Source organism: Anolis carolinensis, chromosome 1 (assembly GCF_035594765.1).
Source record: "Anolis carolinensis isolate JA03-04 chromosome 1, rAnoCar3.1.pri, whole genome shotgun sequence".
Lineage (NCBI taxonomy): Eukaryota > Metazoa > Chordata > Lepidosauria > Squamata > Dactyloidae > Anolis > Anolis carolinensis.
Window position 1 is genome coordinate 32,539,516 of NC_085841.1, and position 26,238 is coordinate 32,565,753.

The 26,238-nt window shown below is 38.6% G+C and overlaps 1 long non-coding RNA gene across 1 annotated transcript; it reads right to left on the minus strand.

Annotated features, from left to right (window-relative positions):
• Positions 1–1,581: 1,581 nt before the first annotated feature.
• Positions 1,582–26,238, minus strand: LOC134292345 (uncharacterized). The gene is made up of 4 exons (XR_010003432.1): positions 23,780–26,238; positions 22,652–22,729; positions 20,381–20,438; positions 1,582–3,282 (listed from the first exon to the last, which is right to left on the minus strand). It is a non-coding gene; the product is annotated as an uncharacterized LOC134292345 (long non-coding RNA).

Consider the following 26,238-nt stretch of genomic DNA (forward strand, 5'->3'; position numbering starts at 1 on the left):
GATTTATCCCCATCACTGTACGTTATATGGGTCAAAGAGGTTGTGCAATATCACTCACCTTACAAAGAAGGCAAGGACAATGGAACCTGCTGTCCTTCAGATGATGTTAAGTTTACAATGCCAATGAATTATTGTGCTTCTCCAAATAGAAAGCAATCATATGTGTTAGAGTTACCATATTTTCAAAAGCAAAAAAGGAGATACATGGAATGGGCAAAAATAGGAAATAAACCCTTTGATTGATCAAGTGAAGGCCACAGCTAGGTTTAATTAAGCCAGTGCCTTTCCTTTTCCTGACTTCTTTGACAGTTGCCTCAGCTGGAAACTGGTGAATCATTTGGTAAGCCCCAAATGGCTGAAGCTGTCTGCTTCAAGGGCTTCCTTGCCCTGCTTTGACCTGGCATGTTTCGTTTCCTCCTTTTCAGATTTCTGCTACCTGATCTCCCATTTCCTCTAGTCTAGACTTTGTAAGAAAACCCAGAATTTAAATAAATCAGCCTGAATAATTTTAGCATTGAAAAAAGGACAGGTCTGAGAAAATAAGGATGTATGGGAATCATAATCAATCAATCTATCTATCTATCTACATGTACAGTAAGGCTGACCAATATATTACATTAGCACTATCCTCCAAGAATTCATGGATGCATTCTCAAGTAGGTGGCACATCTTGCCTTTGATTGAAGGTGGGAGCAGGGACCAATTTCTCCCCATGCAGAACTTTGCAGACCCACATTTTTGGCTGAAAATTACTGAAATCTACTTTGACAGCAGCCGCGGTGGCACAATGGGTTAAACCCTTGTGCTGCTGAACTGCTGATCTAAAGGTTGGCAGTTCAAATCCTCAAGACAGGATGTGCTCCCATTTGTCAGCAACAGCTCCTGTCAACCTAGCAGTTCAAAAACATGCAAATGTGAGTAGATACATAGGTAGATTCAGTAGTAGATTCTGAGTACTGAATCTACTGAGTACTGAGTACAGAGTAGATTCAGCGGGAAAAAGCAAACAATCTTGCCGGCCACATGACCAGGAGGTGACAACGCAGGCTCCTTGGCTTGAAAATGGAGAAAAAGCATCTCCCAGAGCCAGAGATGAGCACCGTCTCCAGATGCCAGAAATGAAAGGAGAAGCCTTGCCTTTGTTTTTGTTTGTGTGTCTCATGTGATTGTAAAGCCATTGAATGTTTTCCTATGTATGTAAATGCTGTAATCCGCTCCAAGTCCCCTAGGGGAGAAGGGCAGAATATAAATAAAAGTGTATTATTATTATTATTATTATTATTATTATTATTATTATTATTATTATTTCTTTTGTTAATGTTTTGCTGGTTTGGAGGGATTGGTGTTTAATTGGAGGTACATCCCTACTCCAGACTGATAAATCATTCTTTTGGGTCAAAGTTTAATCAAAATTCAATAAAGTAAATGTGATGGAGAGACTGGGAGAAGGGGCGCTTGAGAACTGCCAAAAGCAAGTTGAGATCATAGACAACTCAACCTTTCCTCTGATAAATATGGATTTGGGTTTTATAGTCCCACAGTAAAGCAAACAGATGGGAAAATATTTCACAACAACAAACATTTCATTGCCTTGAACATAAGTTTTAATTAAATTTAGCTACATTTACATTTTGGAATTTTCAACACTTCTGTTAATTTAGAATACATTGAGTTCATTTTCAGCTGCTTCTTGTGTGTTCAGTAATTCCAGACCTTTGATTAATGTACATATTAGTTCATTTGGTTGACCCAGAAAAAAGGTATCTTCTCTCAGAATGGAAACATTATATTCAAGGATGAGACAGCACAGAGAGTTTTAGTTCCTCGATTTGCAAGTAACCATCTTACTTTGACCAATAGGATGTTACAGTAAGTAGTAACAGGATCAGGTATATCTGTGTGTGTTAAAGAAAACCTTATGGTGTTAATTATTATGAGCAGCTGCTGATGTAGGTCAGCATGCAAGCTTGGACCACACCTGGTGGGATATAACTGTATGGATGTTAGAATACAGTTTGGAGATGCTGAGTTAATAATGACTTAACAGCTATGCTCTTTGCTATGATGGAATAGCTATTTGTTTTATGTTCTAATCTTTTGCATGTAGAAGCCTCACTCTGTGCAACTTACAAGGACTATGTAAGTTTGCTGAGCTATTTGTTTTTGTATCTCAGCTGACAAGAGTAAAGATTTTTGTTCCTTTTCCTCTTGTTTGTGTGTCTATTGCATTTGACCGGACTGATATCTTCTTATGTGCAACATAGGATTGGGTCAAAATGACAGTCATGCCCTTTTAACAGGAAACTCAATTCCACCCTTCCTGTTGATTTTCCATTTTCTTGTTTCCCAGTGTTCCTCCATTCCACCAGTTGAAAGTTACATTGTCTATTTCCATCTGCTGAAAACTGCCACCATTGCAATAATAAACAGTTCCCCCTTTCCTTTCTTTTCCAGAAGAAAGAGGTTTGCCCTATCAATCCATAGGATTTTATGATACGGAAGAACCACCTTAACAAAATTTGATGGTAACCACAAAAGCAGTGGAAATCTCAGTGGCTGCCAAATTCTGGTGGCAGAGGGACATCCAACAGTACTTAGGAAGATTTCAGTACAACAATCCCTCATTGCTCAGAAGTTGCTCACCTCTGCTGAGATTACGGGGCAAACCATACAGACATTGCTGCCAAACCTTATGCTATGTACCTTAGTTTCTTGGTAGACATTTTGCTTTTCTTTCTTTGAAACAAATACTCCTTAATCCTCAAAATTAGTAGGTCTTCAAGTATCAACATTGCAATCCCCTTATTGCATTTCACAGATGAAAACCAGCACACATGTGACTAAACAGGAACAGAATGGGGTCAAGATTCCACCAGGTCTTGCTGAAGTGTCCTCCTTGAGAATAGGTGATGATCTTTTCACAATGCAAGAATCAGTGCACAGTGTTTGCTATTAATGCATAAGCTTGAAAATATGTCTGCATTGAAAAATCTGGAATTTAACAGGTAGCTTCTGCAAATAGCTAAGCTGAACTAAGGTTTAGTACTACATTATGCTCTGCATAGTAAACCCTCTTCACTTGTAACAAAGTCTGTTGCACTTGTCTGCTGCTGCTACTGCTTCAGAGAACCTTTACAACTTGAAAATTGGTGACTACACATAAGGCGCATTGAGCCTGCTATTCTTGGGCTCCAAGCCAGAGTACCTGACAGAAGAATCTGGCAAATGAGTGCAGATGTTCAAGTCACGCTTCAGGGCTTGAAAGATTCTTTGCATTTTTACCTAATTAAAAAAATGAAAAGGGGTGAGAGAAGGTTTAAAGAGAAAAGTTTTGTCAAGGCTGTGAAAGTCTCACTACATATTACTGGAATTATATCCTAGTAACTGAGATATTATACCAACCCAATTCACTAGGAATGTCTTCTTCACATGCTTAATTGCAATTTTAAGAGCTCTGCATTGTCAAATGGTGCCTCCTAATATCACAGGAATGGGTATACCAACACTTGCAAGTACATTTAGCCTTACCCAAATCCAGGTTTCTTCCTCTTAGAAATCTGCAGGTGCCCAATGTCATTGTGCTTCTCCTGTGTCTTTCCATTCCACCAGATAAAAGTTATATCTAATCTATTTCCACCTGTTGAAAATTAACATGAAGCATTTCCCCTTCTTTTCCCCTTTTCCAGGAAGAAGACGTTTATTGCCAATCCATAGGACTCTATGGTATGGGAGGATCATTTTACTAAATTGTGATTTCAAAGGCAGTAGGGACTTCTGTGACAGCCAAATTTTAGTGGCAGAGGGGCAGCAAACAGTGGTTTGTGAGCATCCATTACAACAATCCTTCAACTCTCAGAAGTTGCCCAGTTCTTCTTAGAGTACAGAGACAAACTTACAAGTTAATATCTGACATACTGAAAGCATTGCTGACAACCCTTGTACTGTATACTTCAGTTCCTATGTAAACCTTTCACTTATTTTTCTTTGAAAAATTCTTCAAGTACAAATATTGCATAGCCTCTAACATTCAACAGAAAGCCAGCAGTAGTTTTGTTTTGCCCGAATCTCCCAAAAAGGGCAAGATCATTTCTCTTTTATTGTCTATTCTTGCTAAGTTTGATTGGCAAGTTAACTACTGCACTTTGAACTCAGTTTACAACAAGTGAAGTAAGTTGATGACAAAGGGAAAAGTGGGAAGAGGCATTTTATAAACAACAGAAAAGGTTTGATAACAGAGAGTTAATCAGGACAGTCTGACAATTTGGGACCATTCAAGGGTATGATAAGCTGAAGCTGTCTATTTTTTGCTGGTGGGCGAGGAGGCACGCTGCCACGCAGCCATGTTGGTTGTTGGTTGGCCTAAGTGCGAACCAACTAGGATCTGCTCCTTGATAGGTCCAGGAACGACATCTGTTGTTACTGCAGTCATAGCAGGACATTTAATAAACTGTCCTTTGAAGTCCAGAGGATGTTCTTGATCCACCCAGGAAAGGAGTGCAGGAAGACAGGAATGTGTTTGGTTAGGGGTAATAGTGGACCTGCTGGCCGGAACAGGACAATGGGCTTTGACTAACCATACAATGGGTGCTGAAGGTATAGACACACTTTGAATGGGATCCCCCAGCAGGGGGTTTGACCTGACAACTGGGATGAGGAAACATTTCCAGGAAAATACTGAGATAAAACCTGGAAAGAACCATGTGGCTGTGGACAAGTCTACATAGGGACCACCAAATGCAGCACCCAAACACGAATCAAGGAACATGAAAGGCACTGCAGACTAACTCAACCAGAGAAGTCAGCCATAGCAGAGCACTTGATGACCCAACCTGAACACATCATATTATTTAAGAACACAGAAATGCTGGACCACTCTAGCAACTACCATGCCAGACTACCCATGGAGAGTTTGGGGTCCTGATTTTCAACAACAGATGGACTCTCCCGAGGAACAAGAGAGGCTAATTTCTCAGATTCTGGGTCATGTGGCCTCCGGGCCTCCAGGTGCTGCCTCCCTATCCCACACTGGGTGATATCAAACCCTAGTGATATCACTATCTTATAGATTCACTTTTGTTATTTAAGAGCTAACTCAAAGTGTTACTCAAGAATCATAATGCAACTATTTGCCCTTCCTTGCCCTTTATTATCTGCATTGGCTCTCAAATTTAATCCCAAGAGTAATACACAGCAATCTAAATTTTAGCATAGGCCTTTAAAAAGCGGTCTTGAAGAAGTAAAAAACAAGAACAACAACAACAAATCCATCATTTGTCATAACAGAGGCTAGGTCCTCATTTACAAGCATTTTCATTATGCCATTTTTGTGGCTGAAATTTATGAATGCCATAAAAACTACTGTTCAGAATTGGGTGATTGAAAGGCCTCTTTGCCATGAGATGACACAAGAATTTCCAATGCGGAGGAAGCCACTTGTGATTGTTGTCACATGTGAGGAAATCAGACAGTGGGTTCTGTTATTTATAAGCTGTTCTTCTGGGTATAATGTTCTCCCAAGGGCAGTGTTCAATATTTCATTAAAAATCATAAACAGCTGTAAAATATGGCTATGCAATTAAAACCACAATACACAAACTGGGGAGAATTAACTAGTCTCAACAAATAATATATTTTTAAAGAAAACAAAATGTACAAAAACATTTGTTACTTTATTTTTTTTAATGCTACATGCATTTCCTAGGGGACAATTTTGCTTAGTTGAGAATTCCTCACCAGAGAGGCCTGCCCACGAGAAAAGCCACCCATATAACATTTCTCATCAACTGGATAGAAAACGGAATCTATAAGCATTTCCACATAGTGGAAAAGTCCGCTTCGACTTGGGTTTAAAAAACCCGGGTCAGGGCGGACTGTAGTCTGCACACCAGCCGCAAAAGCCCACGCTTTTGTGTCTGGGTGTCCGGATGTTCTCCCGGTACCTTCTGGGAGAACACCCAGACACCATAACCCCCTTCCCAAACCCCTTTAAAAAGCATCAAAAAGTTAAATAACTTACCTGACTGGCATTTCCCTTCTGCTGGCCCTCTCCTGGTGCTTAGGAAGGGGGGTGGGCAGGAGCGATTTTCCTCTCCCCCCCCCTTCTCCTGGCGCGTCACTCCTAAGCGTCAGGAGAGGGCCGGCAGAAAGGAAATGCCAGCCGGGTAAGTTATTTTACTTTTTTGATGCTTTTTAAAGGGGTTTGAGGAGGGGGTGTTGTCCTCATGTTTTTCCGGGCTATTTTGGCCTGGAAAATTGCAGGACAGCTGTCAGGACTGCAGTCCAGACAGCAGAAGTAGTGGTATATCCCGCGTCTTCCTGGAAGGCACAAAATAAACCAGGTTTTCCTGGTTTGTGGTGAATTAATTTGTGGTTTCCAGAAACATTGTCTGGACAAACCTCTTTTTGATGCGGGAAGTCCCATATTAAAAGGGCTATCTGTAACCGCCCTTAGAGAGTACATCTGTCACTACAGACTACTTAGTTTTGCTATAATTCTGCTACTTGCCCTAATGTTGTGGCTATATTAAGGGTGCTTATAAACACTTTCCTCTCCAAACATTAATTTCTGTTTCCATCTTTACATAATAATTATGAGAACCACAGAGCCACATCCTCCAACATTTCACAGGTATAAACTGGGACTGTTGCAGCCTTGTTGCATGGAGTGAGATTAAGATGGAAAAACTTATTAATACAAAAGAAACCACAAGTTAGGAAAGGCAGGAGTTTGCTTTTGCCTGAGCATACAGACAAGGGTGACATTTGCCTCTCTTTTTCCTCCACTGAATTAATTGAGTGAAAGCTACTTTTGCACTTTGAATTCACAGATGAAAATCAGGACATGTGAGGCCAAACAACATCAGAATGTGCTTGTGGAGGAAAAACAGACAAGCCAGAAGAGTCTGCAGCAGTTAGCTTCTGCTTGAGCCTACTGGGAAGAGCAAGATTCGGACTCTTTCTGACCTCTCTCCCTATTAAGTTAATTGGGTGAAAATTGCTGTTTCCCTTTGAACTCAAGTTTGGAGAAAGCAAAGTTAAGTTGTAGATGAAGGAATAAAGCAGCACAGTTAAAAAGCAGCTAAAAGGTGAGATGACAGAAGAACAATTAGGACTATCCCTGTCAAATGGGGAGAGCAGGAAGGTACTTAGATGTGCAAATAAAGGGTGATTTATATACTTGTAATTTGGAATGGTTTTCCATAACAAATATTGCAAAACCAATTAAGTTTCTGAGACCCCATTAAGTTCTTTTATTAAGTTCTTTTTACCTTTGATTCTCCAGTTGTTTTGGATTTCAGTTCCCAGAATTCCTGACAGTTTGTTAAACAACCAGAGGACCAAAAAGTTGAGAACCACTGTTCTATAATATGGATTCTGTATCTATATAATTGGTATTGGACTGCATTCTTTTTACTGAGAGCAGAAGTGGACTCTAAATTGAGACTCTGGGGAGGAAGAGATCTATAAATAAGAGATAGGAAGCAATTTAATAAAACTGTAAGCTAGAGAGGAGTAAGGAGAAAAAAGGAGCTCCATAATGGTAAGGATCAGCCTGTTTAAGGCACAAGACTAATGTGAGCAAAAGCATTATGCCTTGGTAGATTTTGTCCATGAAATGTGTGGAGTTCATTTAAAATAGAAATGTCAGTAGATAGTAAGAAAGCCTTCTTCTGAGAATAGCTCTTCTGTACAATGTGTTACCTTTTTAACTCTTGTTATTATGCACAATTATTCTGGGCTCTTCATTGGCCTAGTTTCATCTTCCCATTTTACTTAGTGGTCTGTCCAGAAAAGCAAAGGTTCCTGTCTTATGATTTATGGGAGTTGTAAAATATTTGCCATGTTCAACAGATACTCATTACCCAAAATGACAACTGCTGTTGAAACTATTGTTGTTGACTCAGGTTTTAAGCTGTGTCCAGCTAAGCTGATCTGCTTTTGTTTTTCCTTTAAAATAGTTGTTGCTTGATTGCATAAATGTGCAGTGAACAGTAGGAACCAACACCTTGTCAGAGGCACTGCAGAACTACATTACTTTTCAAGCCCAAATTTAGTCCAGTTGACTAAATCTAAAATGTCCAACAGCAGAAAAATGAATTTGTTTGAGGTTTTGTGATGGCCAAGAACATGAATTTTAACAGGGAGAAGTGTAAAGTAGCCATTTTTTTTAAAGAAATGTATAGTTATAGGATGGGCAATATCATATGTATGAAAATAATCTAGGAATCTTAGCAGACCCCAAGCTAAATATGACTCAGCAGTGAGATGCAGCAGCTTAATGAAACCAATAAATAAACAAATAAATCCCCAAATCATCAATAACTTCAAACTTAAGGATATCTGAATAACAAGTAGAAACTTCAAATATTGTACCTCTGAGTTATTCTGCCTAATTAAGTTTCACATGTATCAGTAGACCCATTTTTTATCTAGGGGATGGTATTTCACTCTAGTGCAAAACTCATGACCTGGAAACATGGATTTGTTCTCAAATCCAAGGAGGGAGCATAGATTTGGAGGAGGAAGAGAAGGTGAATGCTGGCAGAATGCATCAGAACATCTGTGAAAATTGCATTCTGTATGAAAAGCTGTGCTTAGAGAAAATTTGATTTTGAGTATTTCGATATAAGCAAAAATGGCATAAATAATGAATAAGGAATAACACACTAAGAAAAGTTGCAGCAGTTTACTCTTGTGTAAGACTACTGGAAGGATCAACACATTACTCTAAGGACAGCTGGCGAATATACTGACATCCCATCCAAGAGTAAATTTGCACTGTAGAATTAATGCAGTTTAATATCAATTTAACTGTCTAGATTTAATGTTATGAAATCATAAGAACTATACATGCTTTTACAAGGATCTATTTCTCCCATGCAAAGGATTTTAAAGGATCGCCTTCTCCCATACAATCCACCCCACATACTTTTGTCTTCTGGGGGACATCTGCTCCAACCAGCCAGAACCCGACTGGCAGCCACCACCCAGAGGACCATTTCATCAGCTGCCCCATGACTGTGGAACAACCTGCCGGCACAGCTCCAACAGTTAAATCAACTGTCAGAATTTAAAACACAAGTGAAGACCTGTCTCTTCTGGCAGGCCTGCCAGACAGTCTTTAAACATAAACATGGATTTTAATTCATGTCCTTTGTTTAATCTGTTTTAATATGTCTTTCATAGAGATACGTTTTGGTATGAAACTTTTATGGAGGTACGTTTTAATGTGTGTATTTGTAGTGTTTTTGCTATGTTTATGTATTTTAATTGTTTTGTAACCTACCTCAAGCCATTAGGAGAGGCAGGTAAGAAATAAAATTATTATTATTATTATTATTATTATTATTATTATTATTATTATTATTATTATTATTATTATTTAGCTTTCTTTGTCAAAGAGTCTTGGTGCCTTACCCAACTACAAATCCATAGCATTAAGCCAAAGCATTTAAAGTAGTATCAAATTGCATTAATTTGACAGTGTGGATGTACCACCCCCCAGGGTACCACTTAAAGGATAAATCGTGTTCTAGATTCTTCAGGAGGCCATTATTTGGCAATAAAATGTGAATGTGTGTCCTTTGAGCCAATTTTTGTCTAGAAGTGCATTTCTTTTATTCTTCCTTTTTAAAAGTACTGTATTTCTAAAAATATATATTTTCTAGTTTAAAATGGGGGCATGCAAAACGGGGCACGCAAAATCCTGCCTCATGAAGGTTCTAGGGCATTGGTTCTCAACCTGTGGGTCCCCAGATGTTTTGGCCTTCAACTCCCAGAAATCCTAACAGCTGGTAAACTCCTGGGGACCCACAGGTTGAGAACCACTGTTCTTGGGTGTGTTTTGTGATTTGGAGGGTGATTTATTTTTCACTAGGATTAGGAGGTGTGGTCTCCCAAAATCTGGGAGGGAAAATGAAAATGACTGGAATTCTGCAAAGTTGATTCACAGTTGATCTGCCTGGAAATTAGGATACTTTAGGACCGGCCCATATTTCATGCAGAGTATGATACAGTGTTGCCATAATTCAGAAACACATGAAGGTATACAACAGCTGTATTAAGATAGCAATGTGGTCCAGGAATTCATTTAAAAATATCTAAAGTTGTAATTTTTCAGTTCTCACAGACAACAATTCCAGATAATTTTTCCCTATTCATTACTCCTTGCTTCTCTGGCACCAAATAGTAAAAATGTGAGCAGAGCATATGAATGGGAGAATAGCTGCTGTTATGCTTTCTCCTTCATTATATGTAATTTTTGGTGCGCTTTTAGATGAAGTGGAATTTTTTAGTGTATGTGTCCTTAAAGCTATTACACATATAGCAGCTGTACGACTCTACTCTCTCATTTAATGCCATAGCTTTGCACAGAAAGTTTCCTAAACAAATATGAGAGTTGTTCTATTTACTATTCACAACAGGATACTCTCAAAAATACATCTTGGTGAGCTGTTTGGGTTGGGAAGTTAGGGAAGAGGAAGCAAAGATGGACAGATGAGTGGATAGACTGACAAACATATACATATTTTCCACTCCGTATGTTTTTGCCATCGTTTGCCCAGCTAGGCTCAGCTAGTTAGTGTACAAGAGTAGACTAATTGATTTGATGGGTTTTACATAATCCTATCACTCCTTCAGTGGTTTATTGTTGTGTGCCTTCAAGTCATTTCTGACCTATGGTAAAATCAAACCTCTCACTGGGATTCCTTGGCAAGATTTATTCAGAGGAGTGTGACTTACCTAAGATCATTCTGTGGGTTTCCATGACCAAACAGGGATTCAAAAATTGTAAGAGAATAATATGCTATTTCACTTAACAATTATTTCTTTGTGGGGAGAGGGATAAGTATGCTTTAATGGCCTAAGTCCATTTGATAGTCCCAGCAATAGGGCGGGAGGACTATTTAAATCCCATCAAATCATTTAGTCTACTCTTGTTAGGTTTTGGAATTAGATTTAAAGCATTATTCAAACTGGATGGCTTGGAATAAAATCCTAAATGTGACAAGGAACAAGGACTTTAAATGCAGTTGTATTAGCTTTGGAGTGGATTACAGTTCTATGCATGCTTACTCAAAAGGGCTGTTATGGGAACCCTATCACAAAAGGAACTCCAAAATCAGAGAAGAGGTTATTAGATAAAAACATGTGAATTTGTTAACCAATGCTGAGAATTGCAGAAGAGGTAGAATATTTAGACAAATGGGGTGGAGAACCAAAATATGTAATATACCCTACCAGATTCCATGAATGTGAACTGGAACACTTGCGGTCAAGTGGACAATTCATGCAGTGAAGGAAAGGATGTTAATGAGAAGGAGAATTTGGTGCGTGAAAGGACTTAGAATTCTATTCAGTTTTGGTTCTCAAAACAAATTCTTAAGTATACCTATCTCTGTTGCACCATGTTCTATTTGGTGTCTTGTGGTAGTCTAAGAAAAAGAAAAAAAACCCAGCAGCCTAAATTTTGTCCTTCCTTCACATAGATAACGCGATGCAGGACAACAAACTAGTTTTTTCCCCTGAGCTTCTGCTTGCAGCTTCAAAATTTACTTTGTTGGCTGGGTTACAACTCTCAGTAGTAGGGAGATTCTTGATATATTCATTCAAAAAGCATAGGTTCTACTTTTGCCCAAAATTTGTCAACAAACAATACAATTTCAGTGTTGAACATATTGTCTGGTTACATGAAATGTAATGAGCACAACCCTGATACACATTTACTTTTAGCAGAAGTAAACACTGCACTGCTGGGATCAATGTGGGTACCCAGACTACTTGGCAACCTCACATATGAAAAAACTCTTTTAGGGTTACTGCTATTAGGTCAGAGGAAACAATAGTTCACTCTAAACATATCTGTTTAATTTATGTGCAGAACATATCACACAGAAAGCAAGATTCAATATGCAGATGACTCCATAATTCTTGCAAAAAATAGTAAGACTTTGGAAAGCTTTTGCTGAAAATTAAAGAAAAAAAATGAAAAAACAAGGTTATCATTGAATATTAAGAAGTCCGAAATAATGACCACAGATTATTTACGTATATAACTATAAAGTAGGTAATGGCGACATAAAAATAAAAGCTTTTTTATACTTTGGCTCAGTCATTAATCAAAATGGAGAATGCAGTCAAGATATCAGAAGACAGCTAAGATTTGGAAATACAGCTATAAAGGAACTAGATAAGACCTTAAATGCAAAGATATTTAATTAAATACCAAGTAAGAGGCATTCAGGGAAGAGTATTTCTGATTTATGAGTATAGTTGTGAGAGCTGGGCAGTAAAGGAAGCTGACAAATGAATGACTCCTAGGGAAAATCCTGCCTGAACTCTCCCTAGTGGAGGCTGTTCCACTTTGAACATACTATGAGATGGTGTGACCTACTGGGGTGAGCTCCCATCTGTCAGCCTCAGCTTCCCATGCGGGGACATGAGAGAAGCCTCCCACAGGATAGTAACACATCTGGGCTTCCCCTGGGTAACATCTTTGTAGACAGCCGAATCTCTCACGACAGAAGTGACTTGCAGTATATTCTCAATTCACTTCTGACATGATAAAAAAAACTTATTGGAAAAGATGGCAAAGTGAAAGACAGCAGGAAAAGAGGAAGAAAAAATTGTATGTAGATTGATTCAGTCAAGGAAGCCACAGCTTTGAATATGCAAGACTTGAGTTAATGATCATGGCTCTTGGAGGCTTCTCATTCATAGGATAACCGTACGTTGATTTACAGAAACTAACAACATTGTTATTTATTTATTTACTACATTTATATCCCACCCTTCTCATCCCGAAGAGGACTCAGAGCAGCTTACAAATTATATGTACATACAATATATTATATTATTAGTATAGCACAATATTAGCATTATATATTACTATATTGAACTATATCACTTTACTGTAATATTATTAGTAATATTACATATAATGTACGAGGATTGAATGAAAAGTAATGCCTCCTCCTTCGTAACTTCTCAACAGATGGCAGTACTGGTATGCGGCAGGTACTGGCTTGTTCAATAGACTCTCCTCTACAGTTGCAATTGGTGGGAGGCCTTAGCATTGAATGGTTGTGTTGTTAAAGTGAAAAGTATGGAACCCTGCGCAGAGAGTCGGTCAATGTGACTTAAGCAACATGTAGTCACTGAATTCTTGACAGCAGAACGTGTCACCCAAAGGAGATTCATCAGAGAATGCAAACTGTTTATGGCGATTGTGTTGATGTGAGTACTGTGCATCGTTGGGCAAGTAAGTTTAAAGATGTTGAGGTGGGAACATCTGACTTGCGTGACAAACAAAGAGTCGGACGTCCTGTGACAGCAACCACTGAGTTTCACATGCAAAAGGTTGACAGATTGATTCAGGATGATCGTTGTATCACTCAGAGAGAAATTTCAAGGATAATCGGCATTTCACAAGAACGTGTGGGCCACATTATTGCTTTGCTTGGCTATTGGAAGATCTCTGCATGATGGGTACCCAGGATGCTGACGCGTGAAATGAAAGCTCACAGACTTGAAATTTGCCAGGAACTCCTCTCGTGTTACGAGAATGAAGGTGACGCCTTTCTCCATTCAATTGTGACAGGAGACGAAACGTGGGTACACCATTACGGAGACGAAGCGTCAGTCTATGGAATGGCGACACAAAGACTCGCCCCAGAAAAAGAAATTCAAGACACAGCCCCCAGCTGGAAAAATCATGGCAACAGTGTTCTGGGATGCAGATGGTGTTATCCATGTTGATTTCCTTGAACGCGGAAAAACAATAAATTCAGAGTGCTACATCACAACGCGGCAAATTTTGAAATGATGTCTAACAAGGGTCCGAAAGGAAAAGGGAAATGTTTTCCTGCCGAATGACAATGCCAGACCACACACTTTATATGCCACCACAGCAGCACTTCAGAGACTGTACAGCATCCTCCATCCAGTCCAGATTTAGTACCGTCTGACTTCCATCTGTTCCCGATGATGAAAGAAGATCTGCAGGGACATCATTATGCTTCTGATGAAGACGTTGAGAGAACTGTGAGACGCTGGTTGCGGAAACAGAGTGTCAGCTTCTTCCATGACGGCTTCAGAAAACTTGTTCATCATTGGCAGAAATGTATCTAATTGTCTGGTGATTATGTGGAAAAGTGAATAGTGGTAATTAAAGGATTATTTCTGCGTTTGATTTATTAAAATACTCCCACTCAAACCCAAGTAACGAAGGTGGAGCCATTACTTTTCATTCAACCTTCGTATAATATATAATTAATATTGTTAGTATTATTATTAGTACTATTATATTATATTCCATTATAATATGATTATCAATATTATATGTATATACAGTACAATATATTATATTATTATTTATTGTTGTATATTATATTGCATCATATATATATATATATATATATATATATATATATATATATATAATTAGCATAGCATATACCACCTTTTTCCAGATCATGAATTAAAGCTGCTCACAAAAGCTACAATGTGAATGTGCATTCAGATGTGCATATACCATACGGGCCTGACTATGCAATATTCTGCAATGTTGTCTTTCAACACAATCAACATGAATAGTGAGCAACATATTGAAGACCAGGGCCGGTTCTTAATGGAGGCCCATGAAGCTGCCACTTTGGGTGCAGCCCTTGCTGGGCGCTCTCGAAGCAGCGGTGGCGGCGGCAGCAACCATTGGGTCGCTCACTGAGGAACAAGGAAGTACTTGCTATTCTCGTGAGATTTCACGAGATCTTGTGTAATGTCACAAGTTTTCAGCGAGATTTCACGAGATCTTGGGGGGGGGGGTAATTTCGGGGGGGGGCGCACGGCCGTAGGTTTGTGTACATACTGAAAAAACCTAGGGCCGCTCCTGGTGAAGACTACATCATATAGCTATAATATAGGACAGGTCTACGCAACTTGTGAGCCTCTAGGTGTTTTGGACTTCAGCTCCAGAATTCCTGGGAATTGCACAAGATACCTAGGATTTCTGGGAGTTGGAAGCCCAAATAAATATCTGTAGGCCCACATGTTGTGCAGGAGACAAATGGCCCAGCCATTTGATGGAGTGAAATGGTAGTTCAGAGAAGGGAAAGGGGGGGGGGGGAGAAACATGTTTGTGGTGGCCCTTTGCAGCCTGCCTTCTCATCATAGGTGCCATGGGGTTACATTCTAAATTCTGTACAGTAGACAGAATAGTTGGACTAAGCTGGGTATTTTGAATCACTTTCAGTTTTGAAGTTCAAGGTGACCTTGAGCATAAAGGTTTAACAAACCACATAGTATTTCTGTGAAGAGAAGATGCAGGACAGTGGGGGAAAATACCATGTATGCCAACCATGTATGCTTAAATGAATGAGATAAATATATAACACCCAGTTCTTCTTGGAACAGTGGTGACATTTACTGTTTCACCGTACGTGTTCTAAGTGCTGTGTATATATTCTGTTTGAAGATCAATAAAATATTATGGGCTGGATGTAAGAGTCCAACGGTGCTATTAGCATGCAAGAGCAGCTTCCTCACTATGGTCACATTAAAATCTGTCTCTGTCTTGCAGGATGTGACTTTAAAAGAGAAACATTCAGAATTACCTTGCCAGGGTACATTATAAATCCATTCACTATAATTAATCATTTTGTCAAGTGCTATCTTTAAAAAATTGACCTAAAATTCTCCTCTGATGGTTCTTTAACTAATTTAGAGCAGTCTACTAAACTGTTATTCACACTAATACCTGAACACCGCAGTTACCAAAACCACCCATTTGATCACTTAGAATGACACGAAACCACTCCACCATCCAATTACTCTGTAACTATCTAGATTACCCCTTAATGTTCTTATAGTGAACAAGGTTAACTCCCACATAATCTCTTGTTTCACAGAAAACTGTTGAATAATGTTAGTACTGAACAACAGGAAAGGATGGCTTGCCTATTTTGGCATCTTGTTTGATTTAGTGCTGTTCCTTGATTTGAAGGTCTTTTGGGCTGTGTGCATGGGTGCAAGACAGGTAGAGGGAAACCGAACCACCTGAAGTGGGGCAATGATTTTCCATACACAATGAAAACTGGTCATCCATAGGCTCGCATTCTTCTTTTGATTTTCGTAATCTTATACTTCCTTGAGAGTTATTTTCTACACTTTCAGCCCCAATTCACATAAAAATGAAGAAAACGAGTGTATTAGAACCACCATCTGTATAGGTGATGGTGGATCGTTAAGCAGAGGCATACTAGTGTTCAAAGCCATCTTGAGATTGGGGTGTCTATAAATGGACATCCCCAATGTGCTCTATAGGTTGCATCAAGCTCAAAACCACTTGTTCCTATGGGAATGCTTGCTTTCCGCCCCCTTGTCTCCATTTCCTGTGACCTGCTTTGATATAGCACTGATCATGAATGGTCCTGGTGATGTACATCAGCTCATCCTGGTGGACTGGGTAAAGAAAAAACATTTCTGGGTTCAGACCAAACTGCAATCAGCAGTTTAGTCTGAACATATTTAACCCTGAAATTTTTTTTGAATCAATTCTAAAGGATTTTAACTGTTTACTTTTTGATAGCATTAATATTCAATTTTATTTTAATGTCAATATAGTTTTAGGTTTTTAAATTGTTTTTCATTTTGCTTTACTGAAAGCCACATTGAGTCCCTTTCATAGAGAAAAAAGTGGGATATGAAAAGATCATAGTATAGCCAAAGACATATCACCACTTGTTGTTCCCAGCATAAGATGGCACAAAGTTCTCAGAGTATAGTACAAAGAAATATGTTTTAGAAATATTGTGGAAGTTAATATTGTCTCATTCTGGGCAGGGCTTTCACTGACGACCAACCAGAAAATGATATGCAGCACTTTTGCTTCCACAGAAAGATGGAAAATAAATAAAATAAATAAATATAAGAATATAATAACTACTGTGCTGGATTAGGTGCTTGTGGCTGGAATTCTGAGGGCGATAGACATGCACATAACCTGCGCTTACATGCACGCATGAATGTCTGTTTCTGAGTGTTGCACAAGGAACTTGGGGGTGAGGGAATGGTTTGTGTGGCTATCAATATTCAGGGGCATGAAATCTCTGATCCAGGAGGTGGCACACTGGCATCCTGACTTGTAACCATTGATATGCTTGTTCTCATCATGATTTTGGCCTGTTTTTAAAGCTTTTCACATTACTGGCCATTACTATTAACAGTGGTAGTGAGCTCCCTAGTTCAGTCAAGAGGTGCTTCCATGTATATGTCCTTATCATTCAACTGCACTGGATGACCATTGATTCTAATACTATGGAAGAGCAAGAAAAAAATATCTCCATATCTACCCCATGCTGATAATAATTTTTCATTTTAATTCACTTTTCATCTAAGCCAGTATAGGGCAGCTGGGCATCGAGTAGGGGCATGTTGACCCCTCAAGGAATCCTGGAGGGCTGGACTATTTTTATCACTCTTCACAATGCTTCTCAAACCAGCAAATGCTGGCAAATAGCCTATAGCATTCCCCCCCCCCCCCCACACACACACATGTATTGAAAGGTGCTACTGGTCAATTAAGTACATTTTCAGGTGTTTGTTGGTTACCTTCTCATCTATTTTCAGAATAATAGAAGCCTACTTAAAACCAATAAGGAACAAGTTGCTTACTGGTTTTAGAAAAAGACTGACAAGTCAAAGAAAAGCTTCTGCATGCCTAAAAATGACTATCCCCACTACCCCTGTGCTCAAAAACCTAGAACACAGCATTTTTCCTTCCAATTCAGGGGTATGCAGACTGTTCATAGACACAAAAATGGATCTAGGAGTTGTGTAGGCTTTAAAGCTAAGAGCCCCCAACACTTTTGAGGGGAGTTGTCTGCCCTTTGACTATTGTATTTTTCTGTGTCTTCTACACAATATTGATTCTCAGGTACAAGAACAGTATACCATATTTTAGGTGTAGTCACATCATAGACTTGTACAAAGCCATATGATATTGGCAGTTTTCTTTCTGATTCTTATCTAATGATGCCTTATCCACAGCAGCGACACACTGGTTTGAGATTTTCATTGAGATACCTGACACAATAAGGCCATTCTTTCCTTCTGTTCAGTAAAGAAGAAATTCCCATTTTTCTTTAAAGTCAACCCCGAGTTGTACATTACAGAACCAAATACTCTGTTGCTTCTGTATGGTTACTTTCATATTGTATGAAGAGAGATGAACCTTGGAAGGACTAATAACCTGGGATGAACAAATTTATCTTTTTTGTTTTTCTATGCATTTTTACCTCACTTTTAATTATGTATATGTTTATTTTTGCAGGTAGTTTTCCTACTGTGATGCATTTAAGTGCATTTTTAGTAATGCAATTTTGAGTGCATTTCCCATTTCAAAATTGGAAAATTAAGGAGGAAGAATAGATAGGCTAGGAGAAGGGATAGCAGTTTGCTTTTGCCTGAACCAAATAAGAAGGGCAAAATTGGCTCCAACTCTCCTGTCCCCCTAGATGACTTATTTCAAGGCAAATTACTACTGCATTTTGAACTGAGTTTGCTACAACTGAAGTAAAAGAGGAAAAAGAGGGATAGTTGGGAGATAAAAGAGAAATGAGTATACTTTAAAAGCAGCTGAAAAGGTGGCATGGCAGAGTGTCAATCAGGACACTCCATAACAAATTGTGACAGTTGAAAAGTATGATGTTTCCATAAAACAGGGCTTCTTAAACTTTTCCAATCATAACTCATTTCAGCCTGAACAGTTTTTACATTTGCAAGGGTCGTTTTCTTTTTCATGAAGTACAGCTGAAGCATCTTCTGCAGAGCCAACTTTAAACACTGCACAGTAAAAAAACCCAAAACCAAAAAACCCCTCTAAAATCAAAACAGTAGATGGGAACCAACACTCTGAGGGCAGAGGAGCCCCAAGGACGACTAATGACTGAACAAAGGATGCCCCCCAGGCAAGAGACAAAACCTTTCCAATGCTAATTAGGATGGTTAACTGAAACATTAATGCTGGCTTCTCAGTGACAAAGGACTCTTGCCATACCCTGGACTCTCCACAGATATATATTTTTTCCTTTCCTTGCCTAGTTTATCCATGCCTCACAACCTCTGAGGATGCCTGCCATAGATGTGGGTAAAACGTCAGGAGAGAATACTTCTGGAACATGGCCACACAGCTCGAAAGACATACAACAACCCTGTGATCCCGGCCATGAAAGCCTTCGACAACACACTGCACAGTAGATTTGTGTAAATGTCTAAAACAGCCACTAGGTGATGTTCAAATTTCTTGGGAACCCAACCTTGAGCTAAGGAGACCCTATTTGGGGTCAGAACTCACAATTTAAGAAGCAGTGTCCTAGAAAACACATTTTGTGGACCTCTTTTGATTGGGGAAATTCAAACCTCAAAGAAGTCTGGATTTAAAAGAATAATGGAATTTTGATTCAGTGAAAGTGAGGCATTAGATACACATGCTTTAAAATATGAACTGAATAATTTTTCACATATATGTACTAACAAAATACTTCAACAACAGCAACCCTACACCGTTTCCAAGGTCACTGCAGAAGTTAGGAGAAGGCTGAATGAATGTGGTAGCTATCTCGGTTTGAAAACCAAAGACTAGACTTGATCAAAATGCAGCATTCTGCCACGGGGTTCTCCTAAAACAATTATTTAAAATAAGAACTAGTTATTAAGTAATCATGAGGATGAGATAATAATTATAAATTGTATTAAAAAAAGCTAAGAAGATCAATATTTCTCTGTCGATAATGACATACCCACTCCAATCTGTTTAGAGGTTGTATATCTTTTTGAACATGCAAAAATGCCTTATGCTGCCCTTTGGTTGCCCAGTTGTGCTTGCCATGCACTTTGTACCATTAAAACAGGTTTCAAGCACAGGCTTTTGAAGGCAAGGGAAGTTCAAAGTTGGTGGCAAGGCTTTGTAGTTTAACTCATGTATCAATTGATCTGTTTCTAAAAGTGGAGGATTACAAATCCTTTCTGGCTTTATTTGTTGCTTCAAATGGCAGAAACAGCAGAAATGGATCATGACAAACATTTTTCATAATAAAAGACTTCTTTCATCTAAATCAGAATGGATTTTTTGGTACTTCATTTCATACAATTTTTCATTGCATGCTATATATATCAAGAGAAATATCATTTTGGGCTCCCCCTCCCATTTCACACATTTGAGCCAGAACTGCAGGCATTCATTATTATTTCCTTTTTAACTTCAAAATTGCAGCAGTCCAAATAGTATAAATTGATGTTCTAGACAGATGTCGCATCAGTCCATGGCTGCTGAGAGTGCATTTCATAAACTACATACATACAGATATATAAATATATATCTCACCTCATCAAGATCACACCTTCTGTCTCTATAGTGCATTTGAAATACATCACCTAACACACTTAGAAAGAGAATAAAAATGTAGATCAGCAGAGGAAAGGAAATCAAAATACAGCTATAAAAATAGAAGCAAGGAAAACAGTTGCTAAACTATTTTTCAAACCAATTAAGAAGCTTGGATCTTAATGTTCATACCTATGGATTCTTCCTCACTGCTATCTCAATAAAGACCCCCTCCATTCACAGCAACTAAAAGGACTTGTTATGGACAGAATCCAATGGAGTGGTTTTGCTATTAGTAGAACTGGGAAGTTGTTTAGCCCCTCGCATACTCTCCCATATTTCACAGATGAAAAAAGGACCTGTGTGGCTGAGCAACACCAAAATGTGATCAAGATGGCAAAAGTTATTAAGGAAGAACAGATAAGATAGGAAAGGCTGTGTTTATATTTACCTGAGCCTACTGGGAAAGGCATGAGTCTGCCTGTCCTCTTCTTTCCTGCTGCTGAATTAATCAAGTGTTAACTAATTTTGTGCTTTGAACTTTTTTCAACTTTGAACACAGTTTGCATCAATCGAAGTAAGCTGAGAACCAATGGGGAAAGTGAGAGAGGATTGACATTTTAAAAGAAGATAAAAACGTGGGATGACAGAAAATTATCAAGACTGTCCCTGCCAAACTGGGGCAGCTAAAAAGAACGGCCTCTGTTTGTAGCATTCAATGCACTGCCAAACCTGTAGCAGTGGGGTTGGGGCATTCCTACTCTGGAGACAGTTCTCAGGCTGTGCAGAAGCAGGCAGTACAAGTGGAAGGCAAAGAGTGTTAGCTTTGGTTTAATCTTTGTTATGTGTCACCTTGGTTCCAGGCTTGGAGAATAGAAGGATGCTTATTTTATTTTATTTTTATCACACTTTCCTCCTAATCAGAGTGTTGGATTTTGGCCTTTGTTTGTGTAAAGTGATTTTCATTGCATCTGTTTGTACCTTTGAGATCATTAGTGTGCATAGAGTTGGAGCCTATTTACATTTATGTGAGAGCCAGCCCTATTCAATACAGTAAGACCTACTCCAAATGGAAACATATATGTGAAGTTGCAATGTTAATATAAAATTAAAATGTAACAAGGGGATTTTTCAAGTCAAGTCAACTTTATTTATACCCCATCCCATCTCCCCTTGGGGACTTGTGGTGGCTTTTCACACATAGGCATCATGTTTAGAGGAACACCGAGATTGTTTGGCACTGTCTGTTAAGCATCACATATGAAAAGCCCTTAAAACTATTTACTGATTACTTTTCTGGTAAAATGCATATTTTACTGAGGTATTGTGTATATATATATATATATATATATATATATATATATATATAATATAATATAATATAATATAATATATATTATAATATATATAAATTGCTGAGGTATTCCTTCCTTTAATTTATGGCACAATAGCTAAGCAATGGTTGGATTGGAAAATACCTGGTGTTATTTCTCAAGCAAATAAGTTTGCTAAAGCCCAAACTATCCTATTAGGTTCACATCCTGGAATAACTTAGTTTATGGACAACTAGTATATGATGTGCTACAACCTGAAAGACCACTATGCTATGCATTAATAGTGCCTCTAGAATAAATAATAACAAATTGAAGATATCTGTCATTTAATACAAAGGATAGTGGGAGAGTCCTCTCTTCCATGAGACTCATTTGCCAATTGAATACCATGACTTGTTTCCTGTGTTTTTGTTTGTTTTTAAAGGTAATATGTAATTCCTCTAGCCTTGGTTTGCAGGCAATCTCTATCTGCTAAGAAAACACATAGTATATCTTACAGGCTGTATATCACTGATGCCTAGTCAGCTTCTTACCTTTGCTAGATAGTCAGGGGAATTGCATGTGTACTGCAGTCTTTACTAGCTTATTTTTTCGTATTAGAATAGCAATTGCTATACATCTTTCCTGTGACCCTATTCAATAAGGTTAGTCACAGTGATATAAGGAAAATGGAGGGTAATGATAATATAAGCAGATCAGCAGATTTAAAAAATCAAATATTATAAAATTTTCCTATTCTTTCAGATTTTATACTGGATTAAAAGAAATTGACATAGAGAACTTGACACAGAGAAAGATATTTGCTTGTATTGGAAGCTGACAGATCCAAACATATGCACTTGGTATAGAATCATATAGTCTTCTATGTTATAACTATAATTTGCTTCTTTGTTTCAATGAATTAGCAATGATTTTTTAAAAAAGTGTAAGGACTTACTTTTTGCCATAACAGCTTCTCATCAAAATGTCATCTGTGACTTCCTGTAGAAACCGAAGATACTTCAGTTCTTCTTCTCTTTATAAAACAGAGATTTTTATTTTTTTAAGTCAAAATGGATCCTTATGTTTTACCTTGTTTCTTTTCCTTCTCTAACATATATTAACGCTTTGAAGTCAGGTGAAAGACATTCTAACCATAGAGGCATGAGACAGCCAAATTCAAGCACTCGATAGAGTTGAATGGGAGTACTGAGTATAAGGCGAACTTGGTATTATGACAGCCAGGGAAGAGTAAATAATATGCCCAGCTGGAAGCCACCGAGTAAGACCAATAGTGCATTAAGACACCTACAACCCCCTATTTAGACTGATGGCAGGGTATCAGAAAAATGACTTTACTTGCCTTTCTACATTAAAATTATTTGCCTGCCAGGTAAAGAAACTTAGTTTTTCTACCTAGTTCTCTTGAACTGTTGGTCATACATTGAACCAAGTACAATCAGTATTTGTACGGAAAAAACAAACTAACAACAACTTGGACTCACAATGGTAATTATGTCAATTCCACTCTTGATGTTTTGTTCATCTCTAGCAGTTATTAACAATTAAAGGTAAAGGTAAAGGTTTTCCCCTGACGTTAAGTCCAGTCATGTCTGACTTTGGGGGTTGGTGTTCATCTCCATTTCTAAGCCGAAGAACCGGCGTTGTCTGTAGATACCTCCAAAGTCATGTGGCCAGCATGACTGCATGGAGTGCTGTTACCTTCCCGCCGGAGCGGTATCTATTGATCTACTCACATTGGCATGTTTTCGAACTTCTAGGTTGGCAGAAGCTGGAGCTAACAGCGGGTGCTCACTCCGCTCCCGGGATTTGAACCTGTGACCTTTCGGTCTGCAAGTTCAGCAGCTCAGTGCTTTAACACACTTCACCACCAGGGCTCCTTAACAATTAAACCTCCCTACTAAAATAGATTATTTGTTCTACTTGTAAGCTTCTGGTCAGCTACTGGAGAAACAGCACGGAGAGGAGCCTCATACACCAAATTGATTGGATTCTTCTTCAGTGTATTAATATTTTTAAATAACATGCAGTTTGTCATCTATTTATTTAACAAAAAATCACTTACTTTGCACATAGCATTGACTGTAGAGAAACTGAGCTCTGGGGTTGCTTCTATAGTTTTTAAATAGAGAAAATATTAATAAGAAACACAAATTTTATATCCTGTTATTCTTTCATAGCCTTATATTAAACACAACTTGCTTCTCCATAGTTAGTTTTCTAGAAGAGAAACTTTAGAAACTAATTATGGACTACATACTGTTTAAATTGTAAAAACATAACAGGAAAATATTATAATTAACACAGCATGGGTATATATGTACAGAGAAAAGTTCTCAGTAGTTCAAATGACAAAATGTCTTGAGTATTTTATCCCTGATCTTCCTTAAATGCATGACTAATTATTAAGAAGTCTATTGCATAATATATATTACATACCCTATAGAAGATTTATGCTTACCATATCATAAAGGGTTTTTTTTTTTGCAAGATTTATTCAGAGAAGGCTTGCCACTGCCTTCCTCTAAGGATGCATAAAGTGCTCTCTCACTCTTCTCCATATATATATACACACACACACACACAGTATTACACCATCCTCATGTGTATGTGTGTGTGTGTGTGTGTGTGTGTGAGAGAGAGAGAGAGAGAGAGAGAGGGAGGGAGGGAGAGCGAGTGAGCGCAATAGGTTCAAATTATAGGAAATGAGATTTCACCTGAAGATTAGGAAGAACTTCCTGACTGCGAGAGCTGTTCAACAGTGAACCTCTCTGCCTCGGAGTGTGGTGGAAGTTCCTTCCTTGGAGGCTTTTAAACAGAGGCTAGATGGCCACCTGTCAGGGGTACTTTGATTGTGCTTTTCCTGCTTGGCAGGGATTAGACTAGATGGCCCATGTGATCTCTTCTAAGTCTATTATGCTATGATTCTATGAGTGACTGAGAAAGAGTCACCATAGTCTAGTAATTTGAATGCTGGACTAGAACATGGTTCAAATCCCTGTGCAATACTCACACTCTCAGTCCCAGAGTAAGGCAAAGGAAGCTCCTGAACAAATTCTGCCAAGAAAACCCTGTGATAGGGTTGCCATTAAGTTAAAAACCTCTTAAACACATCCTTCCTTCCTTCCTTCCTTCCTTCCTTCCTTCCTTCCTTCCTTCCTTCCTTCCTTCCTTCCTTCCTTCCTTCCTTCCTGTCCTTGCACTGCATATAAAAAACGACCTAGCCCTTCTCGCAGCTCATCTCCATTTTAATTAATATAGGACAAACTCAAAGGTAGAGTATTTGTGTTCGACATCCAGTGTATGTAATTTGGAATAAGATACCTACTGATCGATCGACACATTCATTCACCCATGCTCAATATGGATAAGATTTTTTAAAACAATATGCAATAGGGAGGATTTTTCAAGTTTGCCAGAATTGCAGAGGTTTCTATTTCTGCTGTCACCAAATATGTAGAGGATTTGAACTCACTACTTTTATTGAATGCTGCCACCAATTCAGGACCCTCTTCTATATTAGGATTTTTGACAGAGAGAGAGAGACATGTGAAACGTTGTATGAGAAGAACCAATAAATGGTTGTTTATTTGTAGTTTGAACAGTAAATCTGTGTGATGGTTTCATAAACATTGAACAGTACAGATGCTTAGTAGTTTCATTAAAGTCATATGGTTTACTTCAAAGGATGTTCATATAACTTGATTACTGTGTACATACTAAGGAAACACAAGCAGGACAATTTACTTTTAACTCCATTTCTCCTAGACTCTCTAGACTTCACAATATAGTTCTTAGCCTTTCCCTTCTTAAAGGCTCTAACTATATTTCCTCAAAGAGGCTTTCTTTTTAAAACACAGTTCCCAACTGACTGAATTCCAAAGGCCAACTCCTAACTGACTGACTTTGAAAAAGCAACTGCTCACTGAAAGGATTCCAAAGCCTTAACTGAAAAAGAATGCTCTGGCTTCCAATTGTCACTTTGTCTCCACCCATCTCCAGTTGCTAAATAACTTCTCATTTGCATTTAGCTAATCAGATCGCACATATGGTAATGGATGCTTGACTGCTCCTCCCCCTTGCTCTGCTGATCTGTTGCAAGTAAGGCCTACAAAATGGCCGCACCCTCAGCCCTGCTCACAAAATGGCTGCACTCCAGTCCTGTGAAGTAGGCCACATATCAACCTTGTAAGGTAGACAAGATCCATTACACTCACATGTTGCTACGTCAGCATCATCCCATTCCCTGGAAACTAGGGAGTCGGTCCTTGTGATGTCATGGAGGAAAGGCAGATTTCAAAGGAGGTTCTGGTCCTAGGATCATAGAATTTGAAGAGACCTCATGGGCCATCCAGTCTAACCCCCTGCCAAGAAGCAGGAAAATTGCATTTGTAGCACCCCTGACAAATAGCCATCCAGCCTCTGCTTAAAGGTCTCCAAAGAAGGAACTGGTTGTGTTAGAACAGTGGTTCTCAACCCGGGGTTCCCAGATGATTTTGGCCTTCAACTCCTAGAAATCCTAAC